Source organism: Scyliorhinus torazame, chromosome 14, assembly GCF_047496885.1.
Source record: "Scyliorhinus torazame isolate Kashiwa2021f chromosome 14, sScyTor2.1, whole genome shotgun sequence".
NCBI lineage: Eukaryota > Metazoa > Chordata > Chondrichthyes > Carcharhiniformes > Scyliorhinidae > Scyliorhinus > Scyliorhinus torazame.
The window spans coordinates 188,495,575-188,512,031 of record NC_092720.1 but is presented as its reverse complement, the minus strand read 5'-3'; the positions used below and the strand labels follow the sequence as shown (position 1 = coordinate 188,512,031).

Below are 16,457 nucleotides of genomic sequence, written 5' to 3'. Positions count from 1 at the left end.
TACACCACCCCATTAACCATCATCCAATTGAGATGCCTGCGCCAAAATTGAACCATTTGAACCCACAGCAGACCCGCATAATTTCTTTGAGAGAGTACGAAAGCAAACAGTTATGTACGGTCTGGACGAAATGGAGGAAGTTAAGCTTATAGTCATGACCCGTCTGTTAGCTCAGCTTTACCAGAACCCCAGAATGTAGGAGGAGGAAGCCTCCAGGAGATGAAGGCAGCTATTTCAGACGCGATTGAATACAACAGAGGAGATCCCGTAGAAGGTTGAACCGGTGTAGACAAAAGAAGTGAGAGCATCCGACTCCATACGCAAGTCGCCTTTGGATCAATTTTAAAGCGGTATTTGGGGAATTGAACCGCACAAACTTAGATAATGACAACACAACTAAATGGGCTCGTACTTTAGTCTCCCACGCCACAGAAGCAGGTCAAAAAGCCTGTGTGAATTACGACCCTGCAGACGCCACACATAATGAAGTGTGGGTTTTAAAGAGACTCTCCAGAGCTTGGGAACAATCCCTACACAGAAAGACAGATCAGGAGAAGGCAGAAGCGAATATGAACCCAGTCAGGACTACTCAGGATCCCGCATGGGTAAATGAGGGCAGAAATTAAGGTCAGCAACCCAGAGCACAGGCACCACGAGGATGCTATAACTGTGGACAAAAGGGACATTACGCCCGCGAATGCAACGTCCCCCCGAACCAGCAACGGAACCAGCAATCAAATGCCCCACCTAGGAACAATGTTAGCCCCATACATTGCATTAGCGCCCGATCAGATAATGCAGCGACCAATAGCACAGGTTGACGGTGTTCGGACTCCCCAACTTGGGTCTGCGACACACTCTGGGACAAATCAGGCAGACCAGTAGTCACAGGCACAGTCCGGGACACCCAGTAGAGTTCCTTTGGGACACAGGAGGGTCCCGCACCACTTTAAACTCCTCCACAGTGTTTCAGCACGACAAATGGCCCACCACAGACACCATCACTCTCAGTGCATTTACAGGACATGTACAGCAGGGATACATTACGGCCCCCATAGATATTCAACTCGGAAACATAAACACCAAGCACCCCGTTGTTTTAGTGGATTTGCCCCAAACAGCAGAGCATATTTTAGGAATCGACTTCATGAGCTCACACAACCTTTCCTTTGATCCCGTGAATAAGTGTGTATGGAAAATGGCCAGAACAGCACGAGCCCCCGCCACGCTCACAGTAGGAGACTACGAACATAGAATCTGCTCAGTAGGCGACTATTGGTTTGATCCGCAAGCCATTAGTACAGATAAGACGATTAGAGAGGTCCTAAGAAAACATAAAGCATCCTTCGCCCAGCATAAGCACGATTGTGGAAAAATTCCGGGAACAGTCACAATTACAGGTCCCGATCCCAAGCCCCAGAAGCAATTCGGTTTCCCACAGCAAGCCGAGGGTGAGATCTCAAAAGTCATCAATAGCTTACTAGATCGGGGCAGGATGGTGGTGCAGTGGTTAGTGCTGCTGCCTCACGGCGCTGAGGTTCCAGGTGTCGTGTTATTCACCCTGGGGTAACACGGACTGCAATAGGATGCAGATGAACTGTAAAGCATACACCAAATGTAGGCACTGGTTCAATATGATTTATTGAACTTCTGTAACAATGCACACAGATGGCTGTGGATTGACACTCTACTACTCTAAGTGTACTAACTCTAACTTACTAGACCAGGCTAGCTCTGATCCAGGTGTAGAAGGTGCTGACTGATATATACACCCTGACTGTCACTACAGTTGTTACCAGTGGAAAGAAGCGGAGTGCTGATGCCTCGTGTGTTTTATAGTTGGAAGCCCCCCTCTGGTGTTCTGTCTGGTGATTGGTTGTGTTCTGTCCTGTATGTTGATTGGCTAACCTGGGTGTCTGTCACTGCCTGTTTTTACCTCGTGATGTGCATGGGTGCATATTATGACATCCCCGTTTTTAAAAAAATTGTCGGTTGCTTAGAGCATATACAACATATTTACAGATATAACTATTTACAGCAAATGGCGAGTGAATGCATATGTACATGTAAGGTGTCTAGCGTGCAGATACAGAACAATATGTACAAAGGAAATATTTACAAGTCCAATCTCTGGGGCTGGCGTCAGATCCTTGCCGGCCGCCTGAGAGGTGGAGGTGGGGATGACGGCGCCTTGACAGGCGGGATTGCAGCCAGATTGGTGGCCTCGTGGAGCGAGGTGTCCGGAAAAGGCATAACGACAGCTGGGAACGTGAGATCCGGTGGTGGGCAGGCAAGTTTGCGTAGTGCCCTTCTGTTGTGCCTGACAATGGATCCATCAGCCATGCGAACCACGAACGACCTGGGAGCAGCCTGTCGAACAACAACAGCTGGAGCTGACTGGCCTCCACCAGGCAACTTGATGCGAACAGCATCTTCCGGAGAGAGCACAGGCAAATCAGTAACATGAGCATCGTATGTCAGCTTTTGCCGGTTTCTGAGTTGCTGCACCTTTTGCAGCACTGGGAGTTGATCCAGGTCAGGTAAATGAATGGCCGGAACAGTCGTCCGCAGGTCACGATTCATAAGGAGTTGTGCCGGAGACATACCGGTGGACAGAGGGGTTGCCCTGTACGCCAGGAGCACAAGGATAAAGTCAGAAGCTGAGTCCGCAGCCTTGCAGAGCAGTTGCTTCACGATATGGACCCCTTTTTCGACCTTCCTGTTAGATTGCGGGTAATGCGGGCTCGAGGTAATGTGCTTGAACTGGTATAGCTTCGAGAAGTTGGACCACTCTTGGCTATAGAAGCAGGGACCGTTATCGCTCATGATCGTGAGCGGAATACCATTCCTGGCAAATGTCTCCTTGTAGGCCTTGATGACAGTCCTTGATGTGAGGTCGGACAGTTTCACCACTTCGGGGTAACTCGAGAAGTAGTCAATTATAAGCACTTGGTCACGCCCATTGGCGTGAAAAAGGTCGATTCCCACCTTAGACCACGGAGAGGTCATGATCTCGTGTTGCTGGAGTGTTTCTTTGGGCTGAGCAGGCTGGAAACGCTGGCAAGTCGCACAATTAAGGACCATGTTGGATATGTTGATGCCAGGCCAATAGACAGCCTGCCGGGCCCTGCGCCTGCATTTCTAGATACCGAGGTGTCGCTCGGGGATCTGTTTGAGCACTAAGCTCTGGAGGCTGCGAGGAATCACGATACGATCCAGCATGAGGAGGATCCCCTCGACAACTGTTAGGTCATCCTTGACATTAAAGAACTGGGGGCATTGCCCTTTCTGCCAACCATTCACAAGGTGATTTATGACCCGCTGCAGAAGAGGGTCCTTGGCAGTCTGTAATGAACGGTTATTGTATTACTGTACCCCTATCATCATGTAAGGTGATGTCCCCTTTAAGACTGCGCTTGGAACCCTGGGGGACTCCGACTCTGGCTCCGCCCACCTGGGAGTCGTAAATAAGGGCCCGCCTTGCAGGCGGCACCCAGTAAGCACCCGCCTCGGCACCAGGCTAGTTCTTAGCTTATTAAAGCCTTCTTTACTGTTTTACTCTCTAGCATCGTTATTGAGGGGACAACACAGTCTCTTCTCGAATGTTGACGACTTGTTCGTCTGAGGCCGGGAGGTTGCTGGCACACAGTTGCACCTATGCCTCAAATTGGTGGATGAAGTCGACCTGTTCACAGGGCGAGGTGATGGCACGAGACAGGGCATCCGCAATGATTAGCTCCTTGCCTGGTGTGTAAACCAATTTGAAATCATACCTGCGGAGTCGAAGGAGAATGCACTGAAGCCTGGGCGTCTTGTCGTTCAAGTCCTTGTGAATGATATGGACTAGGGATCTGTGGTCAGTCTCTACTGTGAAGGTTGGTAGACCGTAGACGTAATCATGTAACTTTACAATACCGGTGAGGAGGCCCAGGCACTCCTTCTCTATCTGAGCATACCTCTGCTCAGTGGGAGTCATGGCCCTGGATGCATAGGCCACTGGAGCCCAGGACAAGGAATCATCCTTCTGGAGGAGCACCGCACCAATGCCGCCCAAAAACTTGATTGATGACATGCCAAAGGAGCATTTGCCCTTGTTCAACTTAAGGCCCTTGGCATGTATGCGTCTAAAGACTTGTTGGAGATGAGATATGTGTTCCTCTGGGGTTGTGGACCATATAATGACATCATCAACATAAAACCGCACCCTCAATGCCCTCCAGCATCTGTTCCATGATCCTGTGAAAGATTTCAGAGGCTGAAACAATACCAAACGGCATGCGGTTGTAACAGTACCTTCCAAAAGGTGTATTAAACGTGCAGAGCTTTCTGCTGGACTCGTCCAGTTGTATCTGCCAGAAGCTATGCGATGCATTTAGCTTTGTGAAGAATTTGGCATGTGCCATCTCACTGGTTAGCTCCTCCCGCTTCGGGATCGGGTAGTGTTCCCGCATTATGTTTCGGTTAAGATCCTTGGGATCTATACATATGCGCAGTTCTCCAGAGGGCTTCTTCACACAGACCATCGAGCTGACCCAGTCAGTCGGTTCCATCACTTTAGAGATTATACCCTGGCCTTGGAGCTCCTGCTGCTGCGCCTTTAAACGGTCCTTCAGAGGAGCCGGCACCCGGCGTGGTGCATGGATCATAGACGTAGCATCAGGCCTGAGTAAGATTTGTAGTGGTATGGCAGCGTGCCCATCCCACTGAACACATCCGAGTATTGTGACAGGATTTTGTCAATGTCAGCCTGAAGATTCACATTGGCAGAGGACATGGCATGTACGCGCTGGACGAGATTGAGTAGCTTGCATGCATGGGCACCAAGCAGGGAAGCCTTGTCAGGCTTGACGATTTTGAATCGCAGTGTGGCTTTGATGGCCTTGTTGGAGACATGCAGGTGACAAGACCCTAACGCAGTAATGGCATTGCCATTATAATCAAGCAGCTGGCAGGCTGGCGGAAGAATTTTTGGCTGCCTTTGGATGCGAGCAAGATCTGCTTGAGATATGAGATTGGCTGAAGCACCAGTGTCCAGCTTGAACCGGATGCTGCATTGGTTGACTTGTACGACAGCACGCCATTCGTCTGCAGAATCCACATTGAGGATGAGTAGGTGTGTTGCTGAATTTGAGGAGGTCTTGTCATACGTGGTAATGATGCCCACACAATGTCGGGACTTCAGGCAGTTGTCCTCTGGATCCGTGGTGTTACCAGGTTCCGAATCCAGCAGCCCTTGCTGCACACTTCGAATTCGTTTGCGTTGGAACTGGGATCGCTGGCCCACGATCGGAGGTGCAGACCTGCACAAGGCTGCATAATGGCCAGGCTTCCCACAATTTAAACATCGCCTGCCTATTTCAGGGCATTGCCACTTTAAGTGGGCGGTGCCGCAGTTAGGGCATGTCATGACGTTGACGTCGTAGCGCTCCGTGCGTTGTTGCACATGCGCAGTGAGGTCAGCCGCCGCTCGCACCTGCACAGTGTGGTCTTCGGCCGCTTCGTGCTCCTGTCTGTGGTGCGCATGTGTGGGACCCCGGGAAAAGCCCGCAAAATGGCAGCCTTCATCGATGCTAAGGTGCCGCATTCGGGCGATGGCCTGTACACTCTCTGCCTCGTGGGAGGCACGTTGGTCCTGTTCTGCCAATTTAAGGCGGGAGTAGCAATTTTTCGCCTGTTCATGCACTTTATACGTCTCGATGGCGACTGGCAGAGTCATGTTTTTTATTTTTAGGAGCTGCTCCTGCAGGGCGTCGGAGTGGACCCCAAACACGATCTGATCCCTGATGAGGGAATCAGTGGTGTCACCGTAGTTGCAGGATTGCGCTAATATGCGGAGATGAGTTAGAAAGGATTGGAAAGGCTCATCCTTACCCTGAAGGCATTGCTGGAAGACATAGCGCTCAAAGCACGCATTCATTTCGACTTCGCAGTGGCTGTCGAATTTGGCTAACACAAACTGGAACTTAATCTTATCCACGTCGTCGGCAAAAGTGAGTGAATTGAAGATTTGGATGGCCTGGTCCCCCGCAGTCGATAGAAGCAGCGCAATTTTTCTGGCATCGGATGCATCCTCGAGGCCCAAGGCCTCAATGTAAAGATTGAATTTCTACTTGAAGACCCACCAGTTGGCGCCGAGATTTCCGGAGTACCGGAGCTGTGGAGGGGCCTGGATCTTCTCCATGCCGCTGGAAGGCACTTGCTGGTCGTCAATTACTTAGGTGAATTACTTAGATGAAGTAGACTCCTGGTATCATGTCGTGTTATTCACCCTGGGGTAACACGGACTGCAACAGGATGCAGATGAATGGTAAAGCATACACCAAACGTAGGTGTTGGTTCAATACGATTTATTGAACTGCTGTAACAATGCACACAGCTGGCTGTGGGTTGACACTCTACTACTCTAAGTGTACTAACTCTAACTTACTAGACCAGGCTAGCTCTGATCCACGTATAGAGGTGCTGACTGATATATACACCCTGACTGTCACTGCAGTTGTCACCAGTGGAAAGAGGCAGAGTGCTGATGCCTTCTGTGTTTTATAGTTGGAAGCCCCCCTCTGGTGTTCTGTCTGGTGATTGGTTGTGTTCTGTCCTGTATGTTGATTGGCTAACCTGGGTTTATGTCACTGCCTGTTTTTACCTCATGATGTGCATGGGTGCATATTATGACACCAGGTTCGATCCCGGCTCTGGGTCACTGTCCGTGTGGAGTTTGCACATTCTCCCCATGTTTGCGTGGGTTTCGCCCCCACACCCAAAGATGTGCAGGATAGGTGAATTGGCCAAGTTAAATTGCCCTATAATTGGAAAAAATTAATTGGGTACTCTAAATTTAAAAAAAAAATAGCTTACTAGATCAAGTAGTAATTCGGCCCGTAGCCTCAACAAACAATGCCCCAATTTGGCCCGTAAAGAAACCCGACGGTTCATGGAGATTGACCACCGAGAGCTCAGCAAGGTCACCCCATTAGCAGCCGTTGCCACGAGTCCCGAAACCATGCTGAAACAGGGAGTACATGCTAAGTACTTTACTGTGCTGGACATTAGCAATGGCTTTTGGTCCATTCCCTTAGATAAGGCCTGTCAATACAAGTTTACGTTCACATTTCAAGGACAGCAGCATACGTGGGCATTCCTCCCTCAAGGGAGGGGATAGAAATATTCTATCAGGGGATAGAAACCACCATTGCCCACTTAAGACCTTTGTGCTGGTGGCCTGACTTAAAAGCAGACGTCACGCATTATGTTGAGAATTGTTTAATCTGCGCACAAAATAATCCTGAAAGATACTCCAGGAAAGGACAATTAAGACCCACCCAACCTGATAATGGCCCATGGACGAATTTACAGCTTGATTACATTGGTCCCCTCCGCCCCTGCAGAAATGGTTTTAAATATGTGTTGGTAGTAATCGACACCTTCACAAAATGGGTGGAAGCATTTCCCTCCAGGACAAACACCGCTAAGGCAACAGCAGATATTTACACGCTGGGGACTCCCCTGCAGCATTGAATCAGACCAAGGTCCCCATTCCACCGGCAGAGTAATGCAGAATGTCCGAACGATTTTTGGAATAAAACAAAAATTCCACATTGCATATCACCCCCAATCCAGCGGTATTGTGGAACGCAGGGGCCTTCTGGGAGGTGAGTACTTACTTTAAAAAGCCTTGCCTGGACCCGTGTCTGTTCTTCTTTTCTGTTTTATTTGTTTTTATATAAGGCGGGAACCGGAGGTTCGACCCGCGGACCTCTGGCAAGTCCCCCCCCAACCAATAAATTCTGGTGGAGAGGAAACCCGAGACACTACACGTGTAGTGTCTCCCAGCCGCCCTCCTCCTCTAACCTAATAATAAGACCCATTGGTGTAAGGTAAGTGCCATATTATATTATTATTATATTATTAGCATTGTGCAGGTCAAGGTTCGGAGGTGGAGGAGCAGTCTCTGTCAGCGAGAGAACCTGAGAACATCTAAGACACTCAGAAGGTAAGAAGGTAAGTAAGTAATTTTTACTTATTTTTACTTTTATACCTTTTTTCAAATTGTGTGTGTCGGGGGGAAACAAGTGACATCACAGGAAAGCTGTGGCCAGAGTGGCTGGTTGGGATTCTAACCTAAATTTTAAAAAAATTTGAGTATTTGGGAACTAATTAAACATAATAACTTAATTATAATTTAGAGGATATCTAAGCCAGAGATCGGAGAGTATTATAGTTAGCTATCGCATTTCTATTAGAAATCTAGTGCTAGGAAACAGTTGACAGTAACTTTGAAATTAAAAAAAAAAAGTATTTAAAAAAAAAAAGACAAATTTTAATTTTAATTAATTGACGCAATGTCAGTTAGAGGGGTGCTGTGCTCTGACTGTGAGATGTGGCAGGTCCGGGAGGCTTCCAGCGTCCCGGATGGCTTCATCTGCAGAAAGTGCACCCAACTGGAGCTCCTCACAGACCGCATGGTTCGGTTGGAGCAGCAATTGGATGCACTTAGGAGCATGCAGGTGGCGGAAAGCGTCATAGATCGCAGTTATGTAAATGTGGTCACACCCAAGGTGCAGGCAGAGAAATGGGTGACCACCAGAAAGGGCAGGCAGTCAGTGCAGGAATCCCCTGTGGTTGTCCCCCTCTCGAACAGATATACCCCTTTGGATACTGTCGGGGGGGATAGCCTATCAGGGGAAAACAGCAGCAGCCAGAGCAGTGGCAACACGGCTGGCTCTGATGCTCAGAAGGGAGGGTCAAAGCGCAGAAGAGTAATAGTAATAGGGGACTCTATAGTCAGGGGCACAGATAGGCGCTTCTGTGGACGTGAAAGAGACTCCAGGATGGTATGTTGCCTCCCTGGTGCCAGGGTCCAGGATGTCTCTGAACGGGTAGAGGGAATCCTGAAGGGGGAGGGCAAACAGGCAGAGGTCGTTGTACATATTGGTACTAACGACGTAGGCAGGAAGGGGCATGAGGTCCTGCAGCAGGAGTTCAGGGAGCTAGGCAGAAAGTTAAAAGACAGGACCTCGAGGGTTGTAATCTCGGGATTACTCCCTGTGCCACGTGCCAGTGAGGCTAGAAATAGGAAGATAGAGCAGATAAACATGTGGCTAAACAGCTGGTGTAGGAGGGAGGGTTTCCGTTATCTGGACCACTGGGAGCTCTTCCGGGGCAGGTGTGACCTGTATAAGATGGACGGGTTGCATCTAAACCGGAGAGGCATAAATATCCTGGCCGCGAGGTTTGCTAGTGTCACACGGGAGGGTTTAAACTAGTATGGCAGGGGGGTGGGCACGGGAGCAATAGGTCAGAAGGTGAGAGCATTGAGGGAGAACTAGGGAATAGGGACAGTGTGGCTCTGAGGCAGAGCAGACGGGGAGAAGTTGCTGAACACAGCGGGTCTGGTGGCCTGAAGTGCATATGTTTTAATGCAAGGAGCATTACGGGTAAGGCAGATGAACTTAGAGCTTGGATTACTACTTGGAACTATGATGTTGTTGCCATTACAGAGACCTGGTTGAGGGAAGGGCAGGATTGGCAGCTAAACGTTCCAGGATTTAGATGTTTCAGGCGGGATAGAGGGGGATGTAAAAGGGGAGGTGGAGTTGCGCTACTTGTTCGGGAGAATATCACAGCTATACTGCGAGAGGACACCTCAGAGGGCAGTGAGGCTATATGGGTAGAGATCAGGAATAAGAAGGGTGCAGTCACAATGTTGGGGGTATACTACAGGCCTCCCAACAGCCAGCGGGAGATAGAGGAGCAGATAGGTAGACAGATTTTGGAAAAGAGTAAAAACAACAGGGTTGTGGTGATGGGAGACTTCAACTTCCCCAATATTGACTGGGACTCACTTAGTGCCAGGGGCTTAGACGGGGCGGAGTTTGTAAGGAGCATCCAGGAGGGCTTCTTAAAACAATATGTAAACAGTCCAACTAGGGAAGGGGCGGTACTGGACCTGGTATTTGGGAATGAGCCCGGCCAGGTGGTAGATGTTTCAGTAGGGGAGCATTTTGGTAACAGTGACCACAATTCAGTAAGTTTTAAAGTACTGGTGGACAAGGATAAGAGTGGTCCGAGGATGAATGTGCTAAATTGGGGGAAGGCTAATTATAACAATATTAGGCGGGAACTGAAGAACATAGATTGGGGGCGGATGTTTGAGGGCAAATCAACATCTGACATGTGGGAGGCTTTCAAGTGTCAGTTGAAAGGAATACAGGACCAGCATGTTCCTGTGAGGAAGAAAGATAAATACGGCAATTTTCGGGAACCTTCGATGACGAGTGATATTGTAGGCCTCGTCAAAAAGAAAAAGGAGGCATTTGTCTGGGCTAAAAGGCTGGGAACAGACGAAGCCTGTGTGGCATATAAGGAAAGTAGGAAGGAACTTAAGCAAGGAGTCAGGAGGGCTAGAAGGGGTCATGAAAAGTCATTGGCAAATAGGGTTAAGGAAAATCCCAAGGCTTTTTACACGTACATAAAAAGCAAGAGGGTAGCCAGGGAAAGGGTTGGCCCACTGAAGGATAGGTAAGGGAATCTATTTGTGGAGCCAGAGGAAATGGGCGAGGTACTAAATGAATACTTTGCATCAGTATTCACCAAAGAGAAGGAATTGGTAGATGTTGAGTCTGGAGAAGGGGGTGTATATAGCCTGGGTCACATTGTGATCCAAAAAGACGAGGTGTTGGGTGTCTTAAAAAATATTAAGGTAGATAAGTCCCCAGGGCCTGATGGGATCTACCCCAGAATACTGAAGGAGGCTGGAGAGGAAATTGCTGAGGCCTTGACAGAAATCTTTGGATCCTCGCTGTCTTCAGGGGATGTCCCGGAGGACTGGAGAATAGCCAATGTTGTTCCTCTGTTTAAGAAGGGTAGCAAGGATAATCCCGGGAACTACAGGCCGGTGAGCCTTACTTCAGTGGTAGGGAAATTACTGGAGAGAATTCTTCGAGACAGGATCTACTCCCATTTGGAAGCAAATGGACGTATTAGTGAGAGGCAGCACGGTTTTGTGAAGGGGCGGTCGTGTCTCACTAACTTGATAGAGTTTTTCGAGGAGGTCACTAAGATGATTGATGCAGGTAGGGCAGTAGATGTTGTCTATATGGACTTCAGTAAGGCATTTGACAAGGTCCCTCATGGTAGACAAGTACAAAAGGTGAAGTCACACGGGATCAGGGGTGAACTGGCAAGGTGGATACAGAACTGGCTAGGCCATAGAAGGCAGAGGGTAGCAATGGAGGGATGCTTTTCTAATTGGAGGGCTGTGACCAGTGGTGTTCCACAGGGATCAGTGCTGGGACCTTTGCTCTTTGTAGTATATATAAATGATTTGGAGGAAAATGTAACTGGTCTGATTGGTAAGTTTGCAGACGACACAAAGGTTGGTGGAATTGCGGATAGCGATGAGGACTGTCTGAGGATACAGCAGGATTTAGATTGTCTGGAGACTTGGGCGGAGAGATGGCAGATGGAGTTTAATCCGGACAAATGTGAGGTAATGCATTTTGGAAGGGCTAATGCAGGTAGGGAATATACAGTGAATGGTAGAACCCTCAAGAGTATTGAAAGTCAAAGAGATCTAGGAGTACAGGTCCACAGGTCATTGAAAGGGGCAACACAGGTGGAGAAGGTAGTCAAGAAGGCATACGGCATGCTTGCCTTCATTGGCCGGGGCATTGAGTATAAGAATTGGCAAGTCATGTTGCAGCTGTATAGAACCTTAGTTAGGCCACACTTGGAGTATAGTGTTCAATTCTGGTCGCCACACTACCAGAAGGATGTGGAGGCTTTAGAGAGGGTGCAGAAGAGATTTACCAGAATGTTGCCTGGTATGGAGGGCATAAGCTATGAGGAGCGATTGAATAAACTCGGTTTGTTCTCACTGGAACGAAGGAGGTTGAGGGGCGACCTGATAGAGGTATACAAAATTATGAGGGGCATAGACAGAGTGGATAGTCAGAGGCTTTTCCCCAGGGTAGAGGGGTCAATTACTAGGGGGCATAGGTTTAAGGTGAGAGGCAAGGTTTAGAGTAGATGTACGAGGCAAGTTTTTTACGCAGAGGGTAGTGGGTGCCTGGAACTCACTACCGGAGGAGGTAGTGGAAGCAGGGACGATAGTGCCATTTAAGGGGCATCTTGACAAATATATGAATAGGATGGGAATAGAAGGATACGGACCCAGGAAGTGTAGAAGATTGTAGTTTAGTCGGGCAGTATGGTCGGCACGGGCTTGGAGGGCCGAAGGGCCTGTTCCTGTGCTGTACATTTCTTTGTTCTTTGTTCTTTGTATGAATCGGACCCTGAAAGCGACTATTAGGAAAATGGTGCAACAGCATAACACCACATGGGACACAGTTCTCCCATTCGCCCTTATGTTTATTAGGAACAAGGTATCAAGTTCCACAGGATTCACCCTCCACACCCTCATGACCGGACGATCCATGAAACAAACTGAATATTTATTAGGACTTGATTTGGCCAGCCCCACAGTCACCACCCTCACCCATGAAAAAGCAGTCCAACAACGCATGGAAAATGTTTGGCCCCCTGTACCCCCTTTCACTGCCACAGCCAGAGCCACCGCCACCGCCCGACAATGGAAATTTGCCCTTTGCAGCTACTTCCCCTCATGACAAATGAACCCCCCATTGGCACCGCGACAACTCTTGTCGATTAGTAAGGAATGACGATTCGGATCCCACGACGGCCCACGCGGCCACGGCACAGAAACGGCAGACACAATGGTGGTTTGGCAACCAGGAGATGGTGATGACTCAGAGTTCCCGTTACGGTAACCCTTTCGCGACGCTTTTTGATACGGAACCCTGAGGTGTCCAGATGATGAGAAAAAGGAACTGCATGTGAATTACGGTATCCTATTTACTGATGGAACCTGCCCGCTTTCTTTCTTTCTTTCTTATTGCTACATGGTTTTAATTAATGTCGGCCAGTTACAAAATTTCTTGATACAGTCATGTTTACTCTTCTGACGCCATTTACTGCCCAATGACCGTTAAAGGAACAAATTTCCTGGTTTAGCACACTGGGCTAAATCGCTGGCTTTTAAAGCAGACCAAGGCAGGCCAGCAGCACGGTACGATTCCCGTACCAGCTTCCCCGAACAGGCGCCGGAATGTGGCGACTAGGGGCTTTTCACAGTAACTTCATTTGAAGCCTACTTGTGACAATAAGCGATTTTCATTCATTTCATTTCAAATTGTTGGATCCCATATGTTGCAAATTCTTTCCGCTCATTCGGTCATCCAGGTAGGGAGTAACAGCACTAACCCCTGTCCTGCTCCGCCTGAGGACCCCCAATGTATCCGGTCAGCCAAGCTCGGGTCGTGGAGCAACAGCACTGATCACCGCCCTACCCGGGGAATCCCACCCATTCTTGCCCTGCCACAACCCACACACACCTCATGCTTCGATTACTTCAAGTAATCTGGAGTGGTTCTTTACACTCCTTACTGTCCTTGGCATGTCTTTGTTTCCCCTTATCTGCTCTTTAGTGTGGTTTAAAGAATGCCTTTTGCCACAGCCTGTACACTCAACTCTTTACCTTCTGCGACTCTTTGGTCGCTACCCCAACTGCTATTTACATGTTTAGCACACTTGGTTGTTACACATTTGCTGCTGTACGTGAACTACCTCTGGACCCTGGACGGAGAAACTGTCCACCTACTCACCGCATCGACCACAAGATGCGGGATTCCTTGCACTTAAACAGAATTTTTTTCCCGATGTCTTGTCGCTAAAATGGTTATTTCAAAAAAGAAAATGAGGGAGTCACACGTGGTGAAAATTCTAATGGGTAATTGAAGTTGAAGAGAGAAAGACAAACAAAACGAGATGTTAACCAATGATAATAACAGATATTATGCTTGCACCCTCAGGAATATACGAAGAACAAAGAACAAAAAGACAAGATGAAGACAGGACTGATGACCTCCATTGTGATCATCGCTGGACTCCTACAACTGCGTGCGTTGACAGCCTTTGTACTGTCATGTGAGAGTACCTTCAAGAAATGGGTGTTTAAGAAATGTACCTTTAAGAAATGGGTGTTTATCAGTGATGTCAGAGTGTGGGTGGAGCTGGGCTTGCTGTCAACTTTTTACTTTCGTTTTAGGCTGTTTGCTGCAGGGTGTGTTTTAGTTTCGTTTTCAGAGATGGATAGCTGCAGTCACAGCCACAAGGTGTATTAGAGTCTCTCTCTGTAACCTAAAGACTGTAAATCGATCCTGGTGATTTAAAACTAATAACTGTTCTCAGTAGTGACTTTAACCTGATGTGCTTCTGTTAAAAGGTGTTTCTTTTGTCTTCTGGATGTTGTTTGGGAAGTTATTAAGGATTACTTAGTGTTGTATTCTTTGGGGGTTGTATTTGAATTGATGGTTGCTAAGATGTTCACTGTATGTTTTAAAAAGGTTAACTTGAGTTCATAAAATAAACATTGTTTTGCTTGAAAAAATACTTTTCCATTTCTGCTGTACCACACCTGTAGAGTGGGCCGTGTGCTCCCCATATCACAATCTATTAAAAGTTGTAGGTCAGGTGAACTCCATGATACATTTTGGGGTTCTCTAAACCCTGGCCCATAACAGCACCCCACACCACACCGGCCCCGGACATGACCATACAATATGAGACCCCTAACCACACCTCACATGAACATAAACACTGATACCCCCACATGGTGTGAAAACATTGTAAAATGTATTCCCTTTTCTATACAGTAGAAGCCCTTTTGGTAATAGCAATACTCTGCAGTGTCGTTCAGGCACTTAGACTCCGCAAATGGCGAAGGAGAGCCTCCCGCTCCCCGATATACACTCTCCGTGCCCTTTTCCTTGGAATCCAACAAACCCCACAAACCTTTTAAACCTTTTTTACTGACAAAATGAAAAGATTGCACTTCTTCTATGACTGTCTGTAATAGATTAAGTAGAGATGTGATGCTGCTGTTTATTTCTTAAAAATGTTTGTATTATACATAAGTTCCTTTTTGATATTTGCCAGCAGCATGAGAGTAGCTTAGGTAATGATAGTTAGAGGTTCCCTTGTGTAAATAAGTTAAATGTGTAATGGTTAAATGTTTTATAGTGGCCCCTTAGAGTTTATGAATTTATGATGTGTTGATAAAATTAGATAAATGCTCCAAAAACATAGGACAGAGTAGTGAAGAACCTGTCCTTGACCAAGGGTAACCGGCACACCAAGGACGGATGAGGATCAACAGTGTGATCCACCACACTTCGCGTTCAGGATCAAAAGGACGGGATGTAGCCATCTGGGATGGCCACTTACAAAGGATCCCAGGAAATATGGCCACCTGCAAAGGGCCTTGGGAAATATGGTCAACCCAGGACTCAGACGCTCAGAGTGTATGTATATTGGCAACTCAGATAACTAGACGCTATCGAAACCCCCAGCTACTTTGCATTCTAATGGCCTATTTACCCGGAACAAAAGACCTGCACTCAGGTAACAGATACAGAAACAGACTCATCGGCGCCACTCCCTTTGCTCAGGGAGCCCAAAAAGCCAAGGTCAATGACCGCTGAGGACACGCCCCGCCATCAAGACACCTGCCCCTTTATTGGCCAAAATCAAAGGCAGTAATCGAAGCCTGCCGAATTATTGGGTCCAAAGCTAAGGATCGCCCAAAAGAGTGCAAAACCCCAGAAGGATAAAGAGAGACACCGCTATGTGTTCAGTCTCTCTTGGCCCCAGTGCTCGGTCTCTCTTGGCCCCAACCTATGCCTAAAGCCACGTGTAGCATCACAACCAGAAGACAAGTTCAAGACCAATGATCGCTACCAGACGGATGAGCCCAGCAGAAACGAAGACACATCTCCAGACCCAGCCACGCAAGATCCGAACAAAGGCCTTGTTCCTCTGCATAAAGTCGGGTGCCTGAAGTTCAGTACAGGTTGTTGTAGTGTTAGGTGTAATTTAGCTTGTAGTGTTTTATGTTGCATGTCGAAGTAATTCTTGTCTGTAAATAAACTATCATTGAACTTGAACTAACTAACTGGTTGTTTGGTCTTTGATCGATATCCGGTAAAACCTTGTGGTGATATCATTTGATACCTGGCGACTCTAAAAAGCAATGTCATCAGTAATAACTGTCATATCAGTATCCAGTTAAAAAGAGCAACATTATTGGCGTCTCCGGTGCCGATTGGCAACAACACGGACAGCAGTAGTTCAAGAAGGCTGCTTACCACCACCTTCTCAAGCGCAATTAGGGATGGGCAACAAATGCTGGCGTAGCCAGTGATATCCACATCCGGGAATGAATAAAGAAAGGAAATATATGCATACATAGACACACACAAAAATATGCTATTCCTTATAGTGAGTAAATCCAAATTGTGAAAAATGCTTCATAACTAATCCTGGGTTAAAAAGCTACATCTTTAAAAAACATTGCCAGTTGCCTATACAAGTCGAGGTGT

At 47.7% G+C, this 16,457-nt stretch overlaps 1 long non-coding RNA gene across 1 annotated transcript in view; it reads left to right on the top strand.

Moving 5' to 3' along the window:
- The window catches only part of LOC140389387 (uncharacterized), a 36,234-nt gene extending 20,212 nt beyond the window's left edge, over window positions 1–16,022 (top strand). Inside the window, exon 2 of the long non-coding RNA XR_011934366.1 lies at window positions 13,890–16,022. This is a non-coding gene — a long non-coding RNA (uncharacterized lncRNA). The remainder of the gene's footprint in view (window positions 1–13,889) is intronic.
- Window positions 16,023–16,457: the final 435 nt, after the last annotated feature.